This window comes from Eutrema salsugineum, unplaced genomic scaffold (assembly GCF_000478725.1).
Source record: "Eutrema salsugineum unplaced genomic scaffold, Eutsalg1_0 scaffold_26, whole genome shotgun sequence".
In the NCBI taxonomy this organism is placed as follows: Eukaryota; Viridiplantae; Streptophyta; class Magnoliopsida; order Brassicales; family Brassicaceae; genus Eutrema; species Eutrema salsugineum.
The window spans coordinates 117,397-136,119 of NW_006256783.1; the positions used below are offsets into that span (position 1 = coordinate 117,397).

Consider the following 18,723-nt stretch of genomic DNA (forward strand, 5'->3'; position numbering starts at 1 on the left):
GATGCCCTCGTGGTGGAGAAGAAGGTTTAAGCGGTCAATGAAAAAGACTTGAGGGCCACGAAAATTTCTGTGTAGGCATGAGCTCTAAACCCTCGGTCTGGTAACCTTGGGGTGGAACACACCGAGGCTGCTCGTGTTAACACAAGAAGAATGAGTCAAGACCGTACGACCCTCGTCTTATCCACACCGCGGTCATTTGGAGGCTATGCGCGGCAAAATGGTTTCAAACGCACGGTCAACGCAATTTTGAGCGCGGTCAACGGCTGGAGTCTTTGGAGAAGGAGGGACCAGTGCCACAACAGTCCAAACGCCAGCTGGAAAGGAGACTCCAGCGCATACCTGCCTCCATACCGAGCCAAAACGCAGATTTTGCCTTCTTCACTCTTTTCTCTGCATTTCACGCACATGACTCTCTTGTTTCTCATTAGTTTTGCATGATTTCAAGTGCTATGAACTCATTAGAGTGTTGTCTATCCTGCATATGCATCTCACTGAGCTTGAATCCTGTGTTCCCAAAGGTATTTGCATTTTAAAAAACTCACTTTTTTCTATTATTGTTTGCGAGCTTTAAGAAAGTTATTAGTAGTATTTAGATTTTATTTAGTATTTTAAAAATCGGTATAACAAAGGCGTTAGCACTCACGCGCTCTTATTCGAGACTCAGCCGACAATTTCGTTTGTTGCTATTGAGTTAAAATATATATATATATATATATATATATATATGCCGCTTCGTATCTCGTGAATGATTCACGTTAAAAAACAAAAAACTGACTGGTGACTGGGAGGGGACATAAAATAATGGACGTGTATGGACACATGTCAAACTACCAAAAGAAACGCCAAACACAGAAATCCAACTGCACAACGATGCACGTGCCTTTTTGACCGACTATATCCGGTGACATAACCCGACCAGCCTGTAAGCTGCCTTTTGCGCCAATAGTAGAGGAGAAAAAGGAATTTTTTCTCGTTTATTTATTTAGTAAGTAGGGGAAAAAAATTAAATTAAATTGTGCTTTGAACTCATTAGAGTGTTGTCTATGCTGCATACGCATTTTACTGAGATTGAATCCTGTATTCCCAAAGGTATTTGCATTTTAAAATGTTATTGTTTGCGAGCGTTATTATTTGTAAAATGTGGAATCGATTCTTTTAAGCTGTTAAAAACCTTGGAAACAATTTCAGAAATTCCATCAGGATAGCCAATGAAAAACCGGTTCTTTCACTGAAAATCGTTTGTTCTTGAGTTTCTAAAATTCATGAGAAATTGTGCTTTAAATCGTCTTTAATGGTGAAATGGGTTTCTCGGCTGAGTTGTTTGCTTTTCTTTGTATTTAGCAATTGAACTGACTCGTTTCTTGATCACTTTGAGCCTGAGAAACCATTAAACCATTCTTTTTGAGAAAATTTTGTTCTTGCTCATTCTCTAGCACTTAAGCCTATCGCGATACTTGGTACTCACTCTTTCTTTAAGGTTTTCTCTTGCAGATGACTGAGTGAACAGCCGTTTTGGCCCAAGGGAAAGAAGTTTAGAGGAAAGCCGAACTGGAGGAACAAGCAAGAAATCCTCAGCAAGCACCAAATGAGCCGAGGGCGAGCCAGCTGCAAAGCATGCAAAGAACAGCGAGCTGACCCTTGCACCTGTGCCTGAGCCAAGAAGGAAAGGAAAGCAAGTGGCTTTGGAACCTAATGAGGAAGAAGTTGGGGCCGTGGTTGAAAAAGAATCTACACCTGAGCATGAGGCCGAGTGTGTTGATGGAACAAAGAGAGAGCCAAAAGCCGAGCCTGAAGGAGAGCATTTTCCAACCACTAGGGAATAATTGGACCAATTTAACACAGTGAGAATGGCTTAGGGTCGGTTCCCTGATATTGAGTTGCTGAGGAAGCTTGAGATACTTGATGATGTTACGCTCATCTTTCAAAACATGGGCTTGGCATCGTTCTTCGAGATGAGTGATGTTGCTTATGAAGGGATAAATCAGCAGTTCCTGGCCACTCTGGAGGTGTTCATGTACCCCAAAAGAGATCCCAAGCGCTTACATGGGAGAGGTTTCGGTCACATTGAGTTTGAAATGGATGGGATCAGCTAAAAAGTTAATTTCAAAGAGCTATATGAGATTTTTGGATTTGTAAGGAATGAGAGTTCCCTGGAGAAGTTTGTTTACCCAAAAGAATAGATCGCTGCACTTTGGGAGACCATCGCCTTTGACCGTATGTTGGAGGCAAGAGCAAGACAAGCTGCATCAGAAACCCGGCGATCAGATACGCCAACCGAGTCTTGGCATGCATGTTCTTCTCAACCTACAACCCTGGGGTCATCCACCTGAACAAGCTAGAAATGCTAGGTCTTGGCCTAAAGCCACTCATCTCTCACACCAAGAACAAGAAAAAGTTTGAAGGTCCGATACATGTACCTTCTCTAGGCGCGTTCTTTGCAATTCAGTTGCTCACTTACAGGCACAGTGTGTGGTGTGACCGAAAGAAGAGAGGTACCAGGCGGCTTCAGAACGGTTGGGTGGTGACAAATATCTTGAGAGCAAGAGGGTTTGTATTCCCAGATACCAAAGCCAAGCCGAGCCTCATTGATGAACAATACTTAAGCAAGAGTGGTTTCTTCGAAGGCAAGGTCAGGAACAGGTGGGCTTATAACTTCACGCTGCTACACAGAGATGACACGCAAGTTCTTTTGCCTACCCGAGCCCTCACAACGTTACAAGAAAGACGCAATATCTCATTCTACTTGCATAAGGATCAGCTATACAATCATCGATCCACCATTGCGCAAGAGCATGAAAGAAGAGAAGGCCGAGTCTAGTAGGCCTCAGAACGAAGCCAAAGCTGATGGATGTGAGAATGAGGAACCTAGAGTCTTTGAAAGAAGAATGGGAGCAAGCCGATATCTCTTTGACCCTTATGTTTGGGGCGAGCCTGAGTATCACACGAGGAAGCTGTACTCAAGGGTTAATGGTCTTCAAAAATGGTGCAAGTGGCAAGATAAGACGATTCACAAGCTGGTGGACTGGCAGCTTAAGAAGAAAGTAAGGCAGCTCACGGCGCCTTCATCACCTGATAAAAACTCGTCAACCTCAACTGCACCGGTCACACAAGAAGAAGTCAGTGAGAGCTCAAATGCACGTAATCCCGAGTTTCCACCAGGCAAAGAGGACTGGATCGATCCGGCCACGGCGTTTCAGCCTGATTCATCGGAGAGAAGTCCACCAAGGGAGCCTACACAATCCTGTTCAACCTCAAATCCCTCGTACTACGTGGGATCAGACCTCAAAGACTGAGGTAAAAACTTAAAACCCTTGTAAATATGCATTCTGTCTATATCATCTATCTAGCATTAGTCTTGTTTTGTTTTTCCTTCTCTCAAACGCTTTTATAACACAGGGGACTGTGTTATTTAAGTGTGGGGGAGGAGCTTTGTGTCCTCTAATCTTGTTTTCTGTGTTCTTATTTGACCTTTTGCATTTTGAGTCTCATATAGTTTAGTGCATACGAAAAATCACAAAATTTTCACAAAAAATGTTCATTCTAGTTGCATTTTAAATTTTAGGATCGAGTCTAGTTGCATCATGTAGGATTGCATCAATGCATGGGAGCAATGATAGGCTTTTCCTTGAGAGACCACCGCTTTGAGTACTTGATTTCCATGTCTGTTGGTTCCTTGTTGCATGCTAGACTTGAAACGATTTGAATCTGAGAAGCAAACTTGAAATTGAACTCGGCTCTAATAAGTGAGAACCTCTGAACATGACTTGTAAATATCTCTTGATGCATAGTTTGAGTGAGTTATGTGGTTACATTTACACATATTTGAGCTAGAACCTGTTTTGCCGCTCTTTTCCTTAGCTCAAATAGCTGATTCCACCTTTGGATCAGTTCCTCACCTTGTACCAATCATTATTTCGAGCCTAATTTTGTGTGTGAAATTTGAGGCCGCCTTGGATCGGAGCTTAGCAGAACGTGTTAGGTTTAGAGCGACAAGAGCAAGTCTAGAAGAGTGTTTAGTTCCAACGTCAAGGAACTATTAGGTCTAGGCTGTGAATGAGTAAGAAGGAGAGGTATTCTGGAGTGATTTTTGGGAGAATTCATCTTTGAGAGAAAAGAATGAGTGTGTCAAAATGAGAGCATGGGGAATGAGGGTTTTTGAAAAGAAAAAGAATTCGGTCTTGGATCTTGTGTTTTTGAAAAGAAAGAAAAGCTCTAAGTGTCTAAAAAGAAAGTGTCTAACCTCTGAGTGAAAAGAAAAGAAAAGAATCCAAAATGGCTCAAGTGTTTAAAAAGAAAAGCGAGAGGTTAGACGTCCAAAGTTGTGAAGAAAGTGCTAAGTGTGAAAAGAAGATCCCAAGCTGAGAGTTCCAAAAAAAGAAAATCCTTTTTGAGAGATGAAAATGAGTGAATGAAAGTTGTGAGGTTCATTTTGAGAGAGTGTGAGTCAGAGTGTCTTTGGGTAAGGGAAGTGAGCCGAGACTTGCCTTTGTATGCGCCCATTGCTCTTTACCTTTAGCATTCTGCCGAAGCTCTGATCGTTCATAGAGAGATCCTTGATTGCTTTGAACCTTGCCTGTGCATTTGCATTTGAATGAGATCCTTCATAGCCTCACCCTTAACCAAACATTTCTCACTTGAACTTGCATCACTAGATTCACTTGGTAAACGCTTAATGAATGTCAAAGAGTCGTGTGATAAGAAGAGTTTGTGGAGATCGTTTGTTGAATTTTGAAAATCAAAGTAGACTCTGGCATTGCACTAGGAATTGGCAACTTGGAATCTGAGTCTCTTTGCGATTGTATCTCTCTCCCATAAGGAATATGAACTGCCGTTGCATCCAACCTCTTTCTCTCATTTGCTCTTTTTGCTTGAGGAAAAGCAAAGGACAAGTGTGGGGGAGTTGATATGTCTATAATTTGCATCATTTAGGCTTCATTTTAGAGTCCAAATCATGTGTTTTCTCATTCATTTTAGGTCTTTAGACATCAAATTAGGTTTTAGGGTCTACATTAAGTCCCAAAGAGTTTTGTATGGTTTGGAGTCTTTATCAGGTGCTTAGGAGGCTATTTGGAGTTCAAGAGGTGTGATCAGGAGTTGAAATGGTGAAGATAGAGTTAAAAATGGTGAAACCCGCTTGAAGGAATTTCTCGGCAAAAGCATGTACCGGCTGGATCAGCTTATCAGCTAAAAATGCCATCGGGTGGTTTTTATCAGCTAAAAATTAGTACCGCGTGAAAATTCTATAGATTGAAGTTTTATGCCGACACGGTGAATTTTTATCGGCTAAAAAGCTTACAGCGGCACACATTTCTCAGATTTTTTCCTTACCGCGGGAAGCATTTCTCGGCTAAAATCCATTTTAACCCGCACACGTCAAAGATTGCAAATCCGGGAAATCTTCTGGTCCGAATCAGTTAACGGGATCTTAATCAAAGTTGGAGATGATAAAGTCAAGATCCTAGAACAGTTAGAATCATTGAATTCGGAGCAGTATGTAGAGAGCTATCGTCACCCGGAGACACACCTATCTCGCATGCATTCAAGAGCCGATCGATGAGTTTTGGAGATTACGTGGGACGATGCCTTTCCAGCTCGAATCAGTTTACAGGGCCTTCATCAGCATTTGAGATCTTTGAGTGCTATTTCCAGAACACCTGAGCTGTGGCCTAAAATATATCGTCTCCGGAATAGACGTCGGCTGTTTTTCTGCCGTTCCGTTGTGATGCAAAGATGAGCAATCCGGGGAGCTGATAACACCGGATTTTGACCATTTTTATGGATCACTTTAATGTCTTTTACAGGTGTTTTTACTCCATTTTTAAAGGTTTTCAAAGGATTTCTATGTTTTTTTTTCGGATTTTAAAAGATTTTTCAGGTAATTTGGGATAAAGAGGCACAAATTGAAACAAAAAGACTCTTTTGGATAAATGCAGACCGTCAGAACTCTCATGGAGAGACGAAGACCTTCTAACCATCTGATCACCCTCAAATGGTTGGATCTCAAGATATTCCATTAGCCCCGGAGCCACTCGAAGACGGCCAGCAAGTCACGCGACCGCGGCCAACAGCCCATTCCCCGCGGTCACAAGCCTCCCAACCGTGGCCAGCCACCTATTTCCCGCGGTCACGTCATTCCCGACCGCGGCCGGCTAACTCCGACTAAAGCCCATATTTCTGAAGCCCAAAGTCATTCTCGGCCTCAATTCCGGAACCCTAGAGACCATGGAGTATTGAAGACTATAAATACTTGTCATTTAAGTCGTTTTTAGAGACCACCCTTTATACTTTACAGAAACCATTTTCCTTAAGCCGTTTTTATGCGATTTTTGTAGAAGATTGTTCAAGTCCGAGTTCTTCAATAGAGAAGCTTTCTTCATCTATTTTCTTTACTGTTTTTGATTACTTTTATTAAAACCAATGATGATGTCGACCTCAGCCATGTCTGAGTAGATCCCGAGTTGGGCTTAGGGTTCCCGAAAGGGGCTCTCATAATCGATTAAGACATCTAGATTTATAGATCTGGGATTTCAACTTTGTTCTCTGTTTATTCTTGTTCTTATTGCATGTATGCTTGATTGATCACCTAGTATCTGATCTAGATAGTTAGTGTGTTGCGAAAGTTTTCATTAAGTATCAGCCCTAGAATGAAACAGGCGATTTTTCCGTAGGAGTGGAAACCTACCTGCGGCGAGATCGTGAGTATTGACGAGTCTTGTGCAGCTCTTGCGTTCTCTCCCTTCCAGGGCCAGAGTGGAAACCTACTGGTCAAGGTTGCGAGAAACAGGTGGTTATGATCACGACAGTGACGTAGTCATACCGCCGTATTCTAGCTCTAGAACCCTATATATCGATATCCGTCAATCCCAATCTATCTACCCTAGTGTTAAAACCGATTATGATACCTGTAGAGTTCCCGAAAGCTCAGCGTTTTTAGCCATAGTTTACAAACCAATCGATTTTTACTTGCTTATTTAGATCCACATTTCAATTGTTTTAGTTCGATATTTTGCTTGCTCTACTTGCTTTCTGTTCGATTTTTCTACTTATTTTCTAGGATAGATTTATTCGCTTTCTTTAGTTTTAGTTTAATCCGTAAAAAACAACCAACCTCTAAAACCAATCTAGTCTAGACATAAAGTTAGAAACCGTAGAAGAATACCAGGCACACAAATCTCTGTGGATTCAATCCCTAAATACTACAACTGATTAGATGTGCACTTGCGGCTTTCATTTGTTTTTGTTAAGGGTAAAACTTTTTCCCACACGCAGTTGCCACGCATCAAGTTTTTGGCGCCGTTGCCGGGGATTTGTTTCGCTGCCTTTTGCTATTTTTCTTGTTTTAACTTCTGTTCTAGACACCTGATCTCTAGTTCTTTCTTAACGTTTTGCTGAATTATCTTTCCCTTCTTTTGTTTTTCTCTGAATTGCATGAATACCAGGCGCATACCTGTAGAAAACATTCTTATTCTAGACGAGATAGACAGACACGAAAGAAAACTTCGAATACTTAGACGAACGCAAGGAATGGCCAACGACGACCAGCCTGGAGATCCTATTAACCGAGCTTTAAATATGGACCAAGACGGGTCCGAACATGGAGAAAATGAAGAGAATGATCACAAAGGAGGTTATCATGCTCGACAAGATGGAGAGGAGGATGAGGTTCCTCCAGAAACCACCAGAACCGCGAAAGAGAAGAACGTGAAGACCTTGATGCACCCATCAATGCAGCCGATGGTGACCACCAAGGAATGCAGCTGAATGGGCGCGCTAACCGCCCTGTGCAGCCAGCAAATCAACACCGAAGACAAGCCAGGAACCATCACATAGCTGATTTTGATGCACCTACTCAAAATTTTCAGAACTGATCTGCAATTCAAGTTCCATTTCTGAACCGGAATGAGTTTGAAGTCAAGCCTCAAATCATCTCATTGGTGAAACAAAACCAATTCCATGGAGTTCCTTCTGAACACCCAATGGACCATATCGAGCTCTTTGAAGAAACCTGCAGCATGATGAGAACAAACCAAGTTCCAGCAGACTATTTAAAGTGTAAGTTGTTCCCTTTTTCATTAGCAGACAAAGCTCACCATTGGTTGAAATCTTTGCCTGCAGGATCGATTACTAATTGGGAAGAGTGTACAACTGCTTTCCTGAATCACTTCTATACTAAGTCAAGGTCGAACTTGTTGAGAACAAAGATCTCAAGCTTTCAACAAGGACCGACTGAATCTTTCTATGAAGCCTGGGAACGTTGTAAGGAGTATGAACGTGATTGCCCTCACCATGGATTTCCTGGATCAAGCCTGCTGAGCACATTTTACCGAAGTTTGCAACCAAAATACAAACTTTCGCTTGATACAGCTAGCAATGGAGATTTTGGACAAAAGACGATAGCCCAAGGAAGAGCCCTCATCAAAAATTTGGCTCAAGCCAATAGCAATGATTGTCCTGAATACGATCGCTCGACGAAGCAAACCGGAACAGACAACAAGGAGATAAACGAGGTGAAGAACATGATGAGCCAGCTTCTGAAGAGCAACAACCGCCTAATCCATGCTTGTGAGACCAACAATGGCGCAGAAGATGAAGGACCTAGTGATATCAATCACATTAATCAAGCCTTTCAAGAAGAAGAGGTGAATTATGTAGGAGCACAAGCACCATACCCAAATCGCTTCAACAATGGCTTCAACAACAACTTCCGGAATGCAAATTACAACAATCTTTCTTACCGCAATCCAAATGTGGAGAATCCTCAAGATCAGTACCACCCACCACAGCAAAAATCTTTCCAAAACAAGTTCCAAGGTGGAAACTTCCGAGGGACAGGAGCTTATCAATCGCGACAGCCATATAATTACCAAGGTACGGGTTTTAACAATCAATTTGTACAACAGCAAGGAGTAACGACGAACCAGCTAGCTTCATAAATTGGTAGACTTGAACAGTCCATCCAACAGCTCATTATGACGAACGAAAAAACATCTAAAGACATGAACGTGAAGGTTGATTTGACGTGCAAGTCGCCCAAACAGACGACTCTATGAAGAGGCAAAGTGGAGTTCTTCCAGGAAGAGTTGAAGATAACCCTAAGAGGTTTTGCAACGCCATAACCACATTGCCCGAAGAAGAGGCCAGAACAGATAAAAAGAAAGAAGAAGCCCCAATCTTTGTACCACTTTACAAGGATATCGATGCCAAGCAGCCACCATTTAAGGTACCTCAACGATCACCGTTTCAAAGGCTTACAAAAGCCGACGATCCGGGACGTTTTGTTTTCCAATGTTTCATTTCAGGAATCAGTTTCACAGACTGCCTGTGCGATTCCGGAGCCAATGTCAACATCATGTCAAAGACATTTGCCGAAATATTGGGCATAAAAACCTTAAGGACATCGACGGTTACGGTTATCTTTGGAGATTCATCTCAAAAGATATTGAATGGGCGATTCATGATCTACAAGTTCTAGTGGGAGACAAGATTGTTCCAGCTGATTTCCATGTCCTGGAGATGGATAAAGACAAGGAGAGGCCACTCATTTTCAGGAGACCATTCCTAGCTACCGTAGGAGCAGTAATCGATCACGCAAACCGGCATGCTGTTTTCCTCAATGTAGATCGCAGAAGGTTTTATCCGACTATCCTAGATGATTTTCCAAGCAAAGGAAACTGGCCAAAAGAGAAAAAAAAAGAGAAGCCGAAAGCTTTTGCAAGATCAAGATCATCATTCCACCAGATGCAACAGAAACTAGTGAGGACCAAATCCAGGAGCTGATCGAAAACACAAAAAGGGTTTTAAACAATGTTAAAGTTCGAAAGAAGAGTAAAGGAAAGAAGACAGCTCCTTAAGGAGAAGAAGTAAAACCTCCAGCGACCGGAAGTGATAAGGTCACATCAAGTGGAGTGCCATTCAAATCAGCCTGATTCTTCATACCTACGTCGAGCTAAACGACTTAAAACAAAAGCGCTTAATGGGAGGTAACCCATTTAGGTACTCTTTCTTTTAGTTTTCTTTTCCTTTTTACAATTTATGCTTTCTTTTTCTTTTAAGTTTCAGATATTTTATAAAACAAAAACACAAAAAAAATCAGAAAATTAGGAAAACCAAGAAGAAAATGATAGGTTTTAAGCTGCTCGGCCCGGCAAAGAGCTGAAAGTTGGACGAAGGCTGCATGAGAAAGGGCCGCGGTCGCGACCAACCGACCCGCGTCCAAGGGAGCATCGACCGCGGCACCGTGAATATGACCGCGGCCGAGCCCATGATCGCCGCGGTCGCGCGTCTCCTGACCGCAGCCGTTGGTCGTTGAGATGAGAATGCGGATTTCCGCCGCTTTTCAAAGTTCCCGATGATTTCCGGAGCATTCCCGATAAAGCACGTTAAGATTTTCCGTAAGTTTTAAACCTCCGTTTCATGCAAGACAAGAAAGGTAAGTTCCCGTAAACTTATGAATTCCCGGAAATTTTCCATTTTTGCTACAAAAACGCTTTTTAAAGAAAGGGAATGTACTTTTTGGATCGAAACTCCTTTTTCTCTTCTCTTCCAAAAGACTTGGAGATTTAGGAGATAGAACACATTTTTCAATTCTTAAGCTTTTTAAGAGATTCTTGGCCCAAACCTCACTCTTTTTCAAAGTTGATTTCAATTCTGTCATCAAATCTCTCTTTCCAGCAAGGTATGAAGCTCAAACTCGCCATTTTTAATTGATTTTTGAACATAGGGTTTTCTTAAAAAAACCCAAATCTTGGTTTATTGATGGTGGAAATAGCTTAAGAACAATAGATTTTCCTTTTAGGTTATCTAAAAATTGATTTTAACACCTAGCTTAAGAGGAATTGAGATTTTTGAAATTAGGATTCTACATGCTTTATAAAAATCGAATTTGGAACAGCAAAATGGATGAATCTGATTAAGTCTTGTGTAATTAGTGATTAGTATTAGGTAACCTATAGATTTGACATGGAAATTGCTCATTAAAACCGATTTTTAGAAGATTTCTATGTTGAGAACATCAAAAATCCAAATCTAATCATGAACTACTCGATTTCTTTGATTCAATGTCAATTCTGCTTGCTCATGGTTTTAATTAATCTCTTTATACTAGTATAGGTATAACTGATCGTTAATGTGTTAAAATCAGCATCCATATTCACTCGTTTTCCAAGAATCATCTCGTCTTGCAGAAAAATGGAACAAACCAGATCCCGAAGAAGCCGTCGCACTGGTGACAGCTCTGAGGACATTCCTGATGATGCTACTCTAGGAGAGTACATGCTGAACCAAGCCAGACCGAGAAGAAGAAACTATGTGATGAGATTGCTCCAGCACTCAAGAGAAACGCGAGCAACTCCCGAGCCACCACAGATCCGATACATTGGCAAGGAGATAAACCCGAGAGTGGACTATGCAAGACGTTTCAAGAAGCTGAACATCAAGCCCCACACCTTGCATTGATTATCATACACTTGAGATGCTTGGAATCAGAGAAGATGTAATCTTGTACATTGATGCACTTAAGCTGAGACCCTACATGGAGCTGAACCTTCCAACTTATCCTTAGTTAGTCCGCGAGTTCTTAGCAACTATTACACTTCACCACACGAAGAGGAGGAACCCCAGAGCATCAGATGGCATATTGTCATTCTCTATCCGCGGACAGCCTTACTCGCTCACCATTTCTGCACTTTGTGAGGCTCTTAAGCTTCCATACACCGATGGCATTTACCTTGAAGATTAACCCGATTTTAACTTGTGGAAAGAGATGGGTCATGGAGTCTGTGATAGCGGGAGATCCAAGTCAGCCCTTCTTACTCATCCTGCAGTGAGAGTTGTGCACAATCTCTTAGCACACACGATTTTCTCTAGAGCCAACATGGGATGTGTTTTGAAGACCGAGCTCATTACACTTCAGATGCAATTTATGGATGACCCACGACTTGCCTGCTTTGCCTGGATCATAGCATAGAACATGGTAAAGGTGAAGCATGATTTACATGGTTGCGAGGACGCTACTCCAGCTTACGGGAGTTCTATTACAGCGATACTACAGGCTGTAAGATTCGATTTCTCATCTGATGATCCACTTCCCGATGTCTGGTATGACCTACTTTATCTCTCTCGCGATCACACTATCTCTCGTGCTGCTTTCGATCCAGACAGGTTTGGTTACAAGTATTGTACTGGCACCGAGAAGCACCGAGTCTGCTTGCCTTCGGCATCAGTCCCGAGATTGTGTAACGGAGGACGTCCGCGATGGACTCCGGAACCCGGTGAGTTTCTGCCATTTGTACCTCTTCTACCATTCACCATTGGCCAATACATAGTGGCCAAGGCAAAATGCGATGCAGCTGCGGCCCGTGCTCACTTTCAGCCATCTGTTTCGACCGGCCACACCTCATCATCTACATCATCGCACACACATTCTGATCTGGAGCGCAGAGTTGAGAGACAGGGACGACGCTTTGAGCGCGTTGTCACTTTCCTACAGGAGCAGCACCAATTCGCAGCAGACACATTGGAGGATGAGTGATTGATCAGAACTTCACTGCCATCACGGTTCTATCATCATTTTTGTTTCTTTTATCTTATTTTATTTCGCTTTTATTCACCATTTTCTCACCAACTTTTTCACACTGGGGACAGTGTGATTTAAGTATGGGGGAGGATGTCTATCCGTACTAATCATTTTCTTGCTTTTGCTTTCAAATTTCAAGCACTTTTTAAATTTTAATATGTAACCTATTCGACATTAAGTATTTTTTCAGGAATGTTTGATACAAAACTATGATGATTTAGACCTGCACGCTTCTACACTATGCATGATAGCTCATTTGTGGTTAGCACTAGACTAGGCGGTAGCTAGAGTACTTGCACTATGAATTTCCGCCAGAGGACTTCTATTCATGGAGATTCTTTCTAACAGGATATACTAGCTCATTTTATTTGACCTTAATATTGACATCTAATTTTTTCATCATTGATTTTAGGCAGGCATCGACATACACATCTAGGACATCTTTTACCCTCACTTTTACCACTCTTTGTCGTCCTAGATGACAAGTTTATCTTTATCTGGTACCATACCCTAAACCCAAAACCCTTGTTTTCAATCCTCATGCATTCTCTCTCTAGTTTATATCGGCAGATATGTGCAAAAACGTCGGAGAGAAGAGGAGCGACGCAGTTTTCAGTCACTCACAAGGGAGACTGAATGGAATTGGGAATGAAGAGTATCAGAAACCTCATGAAGCTTTACAAGACAAATCTTAACTGGTAATTTTGTGCTCTCTATGACTCTATATCTAAAGGTGTTCCCTCTCTTCATAAAACAAAAAAAAACGAACGAATGAAAAGAGAGAGAGAAACAAAAAGCCTAATGAGTCTTAGATTGTCGAAATTTGTGGAGCAATAAGCAACCACTATTCATTTAAGGAGCTATGGTTTTGAAAAATTTACAAAAATCTAAGTCTGGGGGAGTTAGGAGAGAACCTGAGGAAGAAGACCAGAAATCTATGGCAAGAAGAAAGTGACTGAAAACTGTGGGTACCAACAGCTTCACTCTTTCTTGCGGTTTTGCATAATATCTTGCATTCTCCTGATCTTCAGGTAACCCGTAAACACTTTAAGCCTTACCCCTAGAATAACCCTTTTTGACACCTAGCCTAGATTGCCTTGCCTAGACTCTCTTTGATGAGAACCACCGAGATTTTTAATGAATGTTAAGAGCTAGTTGACAGGAAGTTAGATCTTAGTGCATAGATTTCCGCATGACGGATTAACGGACTAGTTATGCCTGTATTGCTAGTAAGAATTTTCCAGGCTATTCCCGATTGATGCATACTGATTGATATTGGTCTAGCAGTTTGGTCTATGAGATTTTGTTTAGTTCCTGCGTTTTCAAACCTCTCGCCGAGATTTAGCCTTTGTTTTGTTTGAGGACAAACAAAAGACTAAGTCAAGGGGAGTTGATAACACCGGATTTTGACTATTTTTATGGATCACTTTAATGTCTTTTACAGGTGTTTTTACTCCATTTTAAAAGGTTTTCAAAGGATTTCTATGTTTTCGGATTTTAAAAGACTTTTCAGGTAATTTGGGATAATGAGGCACAAATTGGAACAAAAAGACTCTTTTGGATAAATGCAGACCGTCAGAACTCTCATGGAGAGACGAAGACCTTCTCACCGTCTGATCACCCTCAAAATTGGACAACTTATAGAATAATCAACCAGCTTTCAAATGCATTTGGTTTGGTGACATTCCAACGGTTGGATCTCAATATATTCCATTAGCCCCGGAGCCTCTCGAAGACGGCCAGCAAGTCACGCGACCGCGGCCAACAGCGCATTCCCCGCAGTCACAAGCCTCCCGACCGTGGCCAGCCACCTATTTCCCGCGGTCACGTCATTCCCGACCGTCGCTGGCTAACTCCAAACTAAAGTCCATATTTCTGAAGCACAAAGTCATTCTCAGCCTCAATTCCGGAACCCTAGAGACCATGGAGTATTGAAGACTATAAATACTTGTCATTTAGGTCGTTTATAGAGACCACCCTTCATACTTTACAGAAACCCTTTTCCTTTAGCCGTTTTTATGCGATTTTTGTAGAAGATTGTTCAAGTCCGAGTTCTTCAATAGAGAAGCTTTCTTCATCTATTTTCTTTACTGTTTTTTAATACTTTTATTAAAACCAATGATGATGTCGACCTCAGCCATGTCTGAGTAGATCCCGAGTTGGGCTTAGGGTTCCCGAAAGGGACTCTCATAATCGATTAAGACATCTAGGTTTATAGATCTGGGATTTCAACTTTGTTCTCTGTTTATTCGTGTTCTTATTGCATGTATGCTTGATTGATCACCTAGTATCTGATCTAGATAGTTAGTGTTGCGAAAGTTTTCATTAAGTATAAGCCCTAGAATGAAACAGGCGATTTTTCCGTAGGAGAGGAAACCTACCTGCGGCGAGATCGTGAGTATTGACGAGTCTTGTGCAGCTCTTGCGTTCTCTCCCTTCCAGGGCCAGAGTGGAAACCTACTGGTCAGGGTTGCGAGAAACATTTGGTTATGATCACAACAGTGACGTAGTCATACCGCCGTACTCTAGCTCTAGAACCCTATATATCGATATCCGTCAATCCCAATCTATCTACCCTAGTGTTAAAACCGATTATGATCCCTGTAGAGTTCCCGAAAGCTCAGCGTTTTTAGCCATAGTTTACAAACCAATCGATTTTTACTTGCTTATTTAGATCCGCATTTCAATTGTTTTAGTTTGATATTTTGATTTTTCTACTTGCTTTCTATTCGATTTTTCTACTTGTTTTCTAGGATAGATTTATTCGCTTTCTTTAGTTTTAGTTTAATCCGTGAAAAACAACCAACCTCTAAAACCAATCTAGTCTAGACATAAAGTTAGAAACCGTAGAAGAATACCAGGCACACAAATCTCTGTGGATTCGATCCCTAAATACTACAACTGATTAGCTGTGCACTTGCGGCTTTCATTTGTTTTTGTTAAGGGTAAAACTTGTTCCCTCACGCATTTGACACGCATCAGGAGCCTTCCACTTCCCAAGCTCCGACGATTTCTTCACCAACGTTTGAGCTGAATGAGTGATCTCGATTGTGGAGTTAGTTTCAAGTAATTTGGAGTTGTGTGCTGAAAGTTATTGCAACCGGGAGATAAGCAGGTCGTTTCAAGCCTAAAGAGTTGCGATACGCGCTAAGTGTTTCTGCGAGCCTCGGCATCATTACCTCGATATTGCTTAGGTCGAGGCTCGTTCCCTGAAGCTCTCTGGTCCAGATCTCGTGCTCACCCCTCGGTGTATCAATACCGAGGCATGCCTGTTAAGGAACCGAAGCTGAAAACGACTAAGTGTTGGATCTAAACCTCGGCTTCAAGGCCCCGGCATTGCATCTCAGACTCCACGTTCCTTGATCCCTCGACTACCAAGCCCCTCGGCATGGCATGCCGAGGTCCCTAGTCACAAACCCAAATTCAAGAACAAGTTGACTCAGAGAATGCACGTGAAGATGGATTGAAGACTAAGGTTCATACATGTTCTTGACGTGTTCTTCATGAGATCTTCATCCTAATCTTTGCTCACGTGCACCCCTCGACATCAAGATCTTTGCTTCGCTCTCTCACACACCGAGGTGCTCACCCGACGACCCAAGAAGAGCGTTCAGTACCCGGTTTGTTCCGGGCTGACCGCAACACTTGGCCTTCACTATAAATAGTTTTTAGGACTAAAAACCTTATCATCTTTTATCTTATCTTATCTCTTATCTGTTTTAGCTTTGAGAACTTGGCTCTTTTGTAAAACTTGCTTATTCTAATCTGATATCTCGTTTTCACATAAAGATCTTGTTCTCTTTCATTTTCTTTTCATTTCATCATCATCATCAAAGCTTCTAATCATGACTAGCTTCACATCTTGCAAAGGATCTAGTGAGCTCTTCATGATTATTGAGTAGTTCGCTTAAGAGGTTTTAAATAGGTAGATTAGGGTGCTTTCATGATAGATTAGCGAGTTTAGGGGTCTAGTCTTGCATGTTTCATTCTCTAACCGATCAGATATCTAAGCTGGATCCATGAACATCACATGCAGTCCAGATCTAAGACATGTCTTGCATCAAAAGTGTTTGTAGAAATGTCTGAACCAATCGGTTAGAGGTTTAATAGTCTTTCATGATGAGAGTGATAGTTTGTTCTTCTTAAATGACTTATTGAACTGGATCTCAAAGCTGACTGATTCATGCTTCTCAAAAGGGATTTTGGTATGAAAGAGGATCAGTTTAGATGTTTAATACCTTCATGAGAGGATTTACTAATCTTTGAGTTCATGTTAAATGAAGTTGCTTGATATTATTGATTCATTAACTCGCTAGTTTAGCTTGGAAGCACCCAAGTCTTTTATCCTGTCTAAAGCCTCTGCCTTTATCATCTAATATCATCATCCGATCATTCACTTAGTTTACTTGTTGTTATTTTTATCTTTATCTAGTTTAAATTTTATTGCTTGTTTCATTTTTGTTATTTCTTGCATTTCAAGTAGATTAAACAACCCAACTTTTTCTTGATCATCTTGACTTAAGTCAATAAGCATCGATCTATACGTAGTGACGACCAAAGATGACTCTTATCTAGTTATTCTTGGATGGCCTTTCTTAGCAACTACTGGAGCCATCATGGATTGGCCCAACAGGAGAGTTTCTTTTGCCAATATCGACAAGGACATCTTTTATGAAGCTACACCACTTAAGAGCAAAAGAGGAGAGCATAAAGCCCAAGCATTTAAACCAGAAGAACTCTGGAGCAATGAAGAACCTGCAAGACAGAACAGGAGGATTTTGAAAAGGACTTGTCTTAGGACAAGATCCTATTTGAACTAAGTCTTTTTCTTTGCAAAGTCTAGCTAAGGACTATAAACCAAAGCGCTTGATAGGAGGCAACTAATCTAGGTACTTATTTGTTTTTGTTTAGCTTTCTTTTTCTATTAAAGTTTCGTTTCTTTTATTTTAGACAGGCCTTCATATGCCACCAAAAAAAAAGAGAAGAAAAAGGAGCTGACCGCGGCCAAAGGAAGTTCAGCCGTGGCCAGCAAGCATTCTGCCGCGGCCATGAGGCCTTCAGCCGTGGCCAGCACTCGTCCTACCGCGGCCTGGATGCCTTGATCCGCGGCCAGCACCATTCAGCCCTCTGATGTGAGTGCAGTGGACAACACAAGTTTTACCCTAGACAAGCTGCAAGTGCACAGCAAACGCAGTAGTACTTAGGGATCGAATCCACAGAGATCTGTGTGTTGAGGACTTCTAACTGATGCTAAAAACAATCGTAAACCTAATCTAATAAAAAGGGTTTTGATTTGTCACTAAATCTAATTATGCAGAGAATTAAAAAGAGCTTTAAGTAAAAATTGGTTGAAAAACAGTAAGGAAAAAGCGCTAGGTTCAAGGTTCATCTTTAGGGTTCATGTTCTAAAACACAAGGAATTTAGGCAAGGATTTTCTATGACTCTGAAACTAGGATAGACACATGTAAGATTAGCCAACTCTTGTCACCCTAATCATCTAATCACTTGTTCATGGCAGTTAACTCTCGCTCTCATGCCAGAACAAGATCATGCTTTGTAGATCGGAATCAATCTCTGCTTACGTATCCTCCGTAGGTAGCTCTTATGCCAGAACAAGATCATGCTTTGTAGATCGGAATCCATCTCTGCTTACGACGGTGACGTCCAAAGGATCCGGTTCAGGAAACCCAGATACAACACTCTCGTGGCTCGGATTAAACCTCGGATCGGATTCTGGGTGATCAATCCAGAATTACCGCTTTGAAAATTGGATGAATGGGAGAATCATGTTAAAAATCAAAATCCTTTTTCCTAAAAACCCAGATGTCATTCGAACATGAGATCCCTTTGGATTACCCTTTCACCCAACTAGGTGACTACTCAGACATGGCTGAGGTAGACATCATCATCGGTTTAGAACTAAAAAGAAGAAGAGTAAAAGAAAAAAAGTTGCCAAAAAACTTCTCTTATTGAAGACGGTAGGGCGATGGAGAGCTTCTACAAATGCATAAAAATAAAACCTAAAACTACAAATGAGTTCTCTCTCAAAGAGAAGAAAGAGGCTTCCTTACAAAAGACCTAAAAATGAGTATTTATAGTGTTTCTCCAAGTCTTTGGCATCTAGGGCTTGTAAAATGGGTGCAGGAAG

At 41.5% G+C, this 18,723-nt stretch overlaps 1 non-coding gene across 1 annotated transcript; it reads right to left on the minus strand.

Moving 5' to 3' along the window:
• Positions 1-8,188: 8,188 nt before the first annotated feature.
• Positions 8,189-8,293, minus strand: LOC112085977. The gene has a single exon (XR_002899226.1). It is a non-coding gene; the product is annotated as a small nucleolar RNA R71 (small nucleolar RNA).
• Between the last annotated feature and the right edge of the window lie 10,430 nt (positions 8,294-18,723).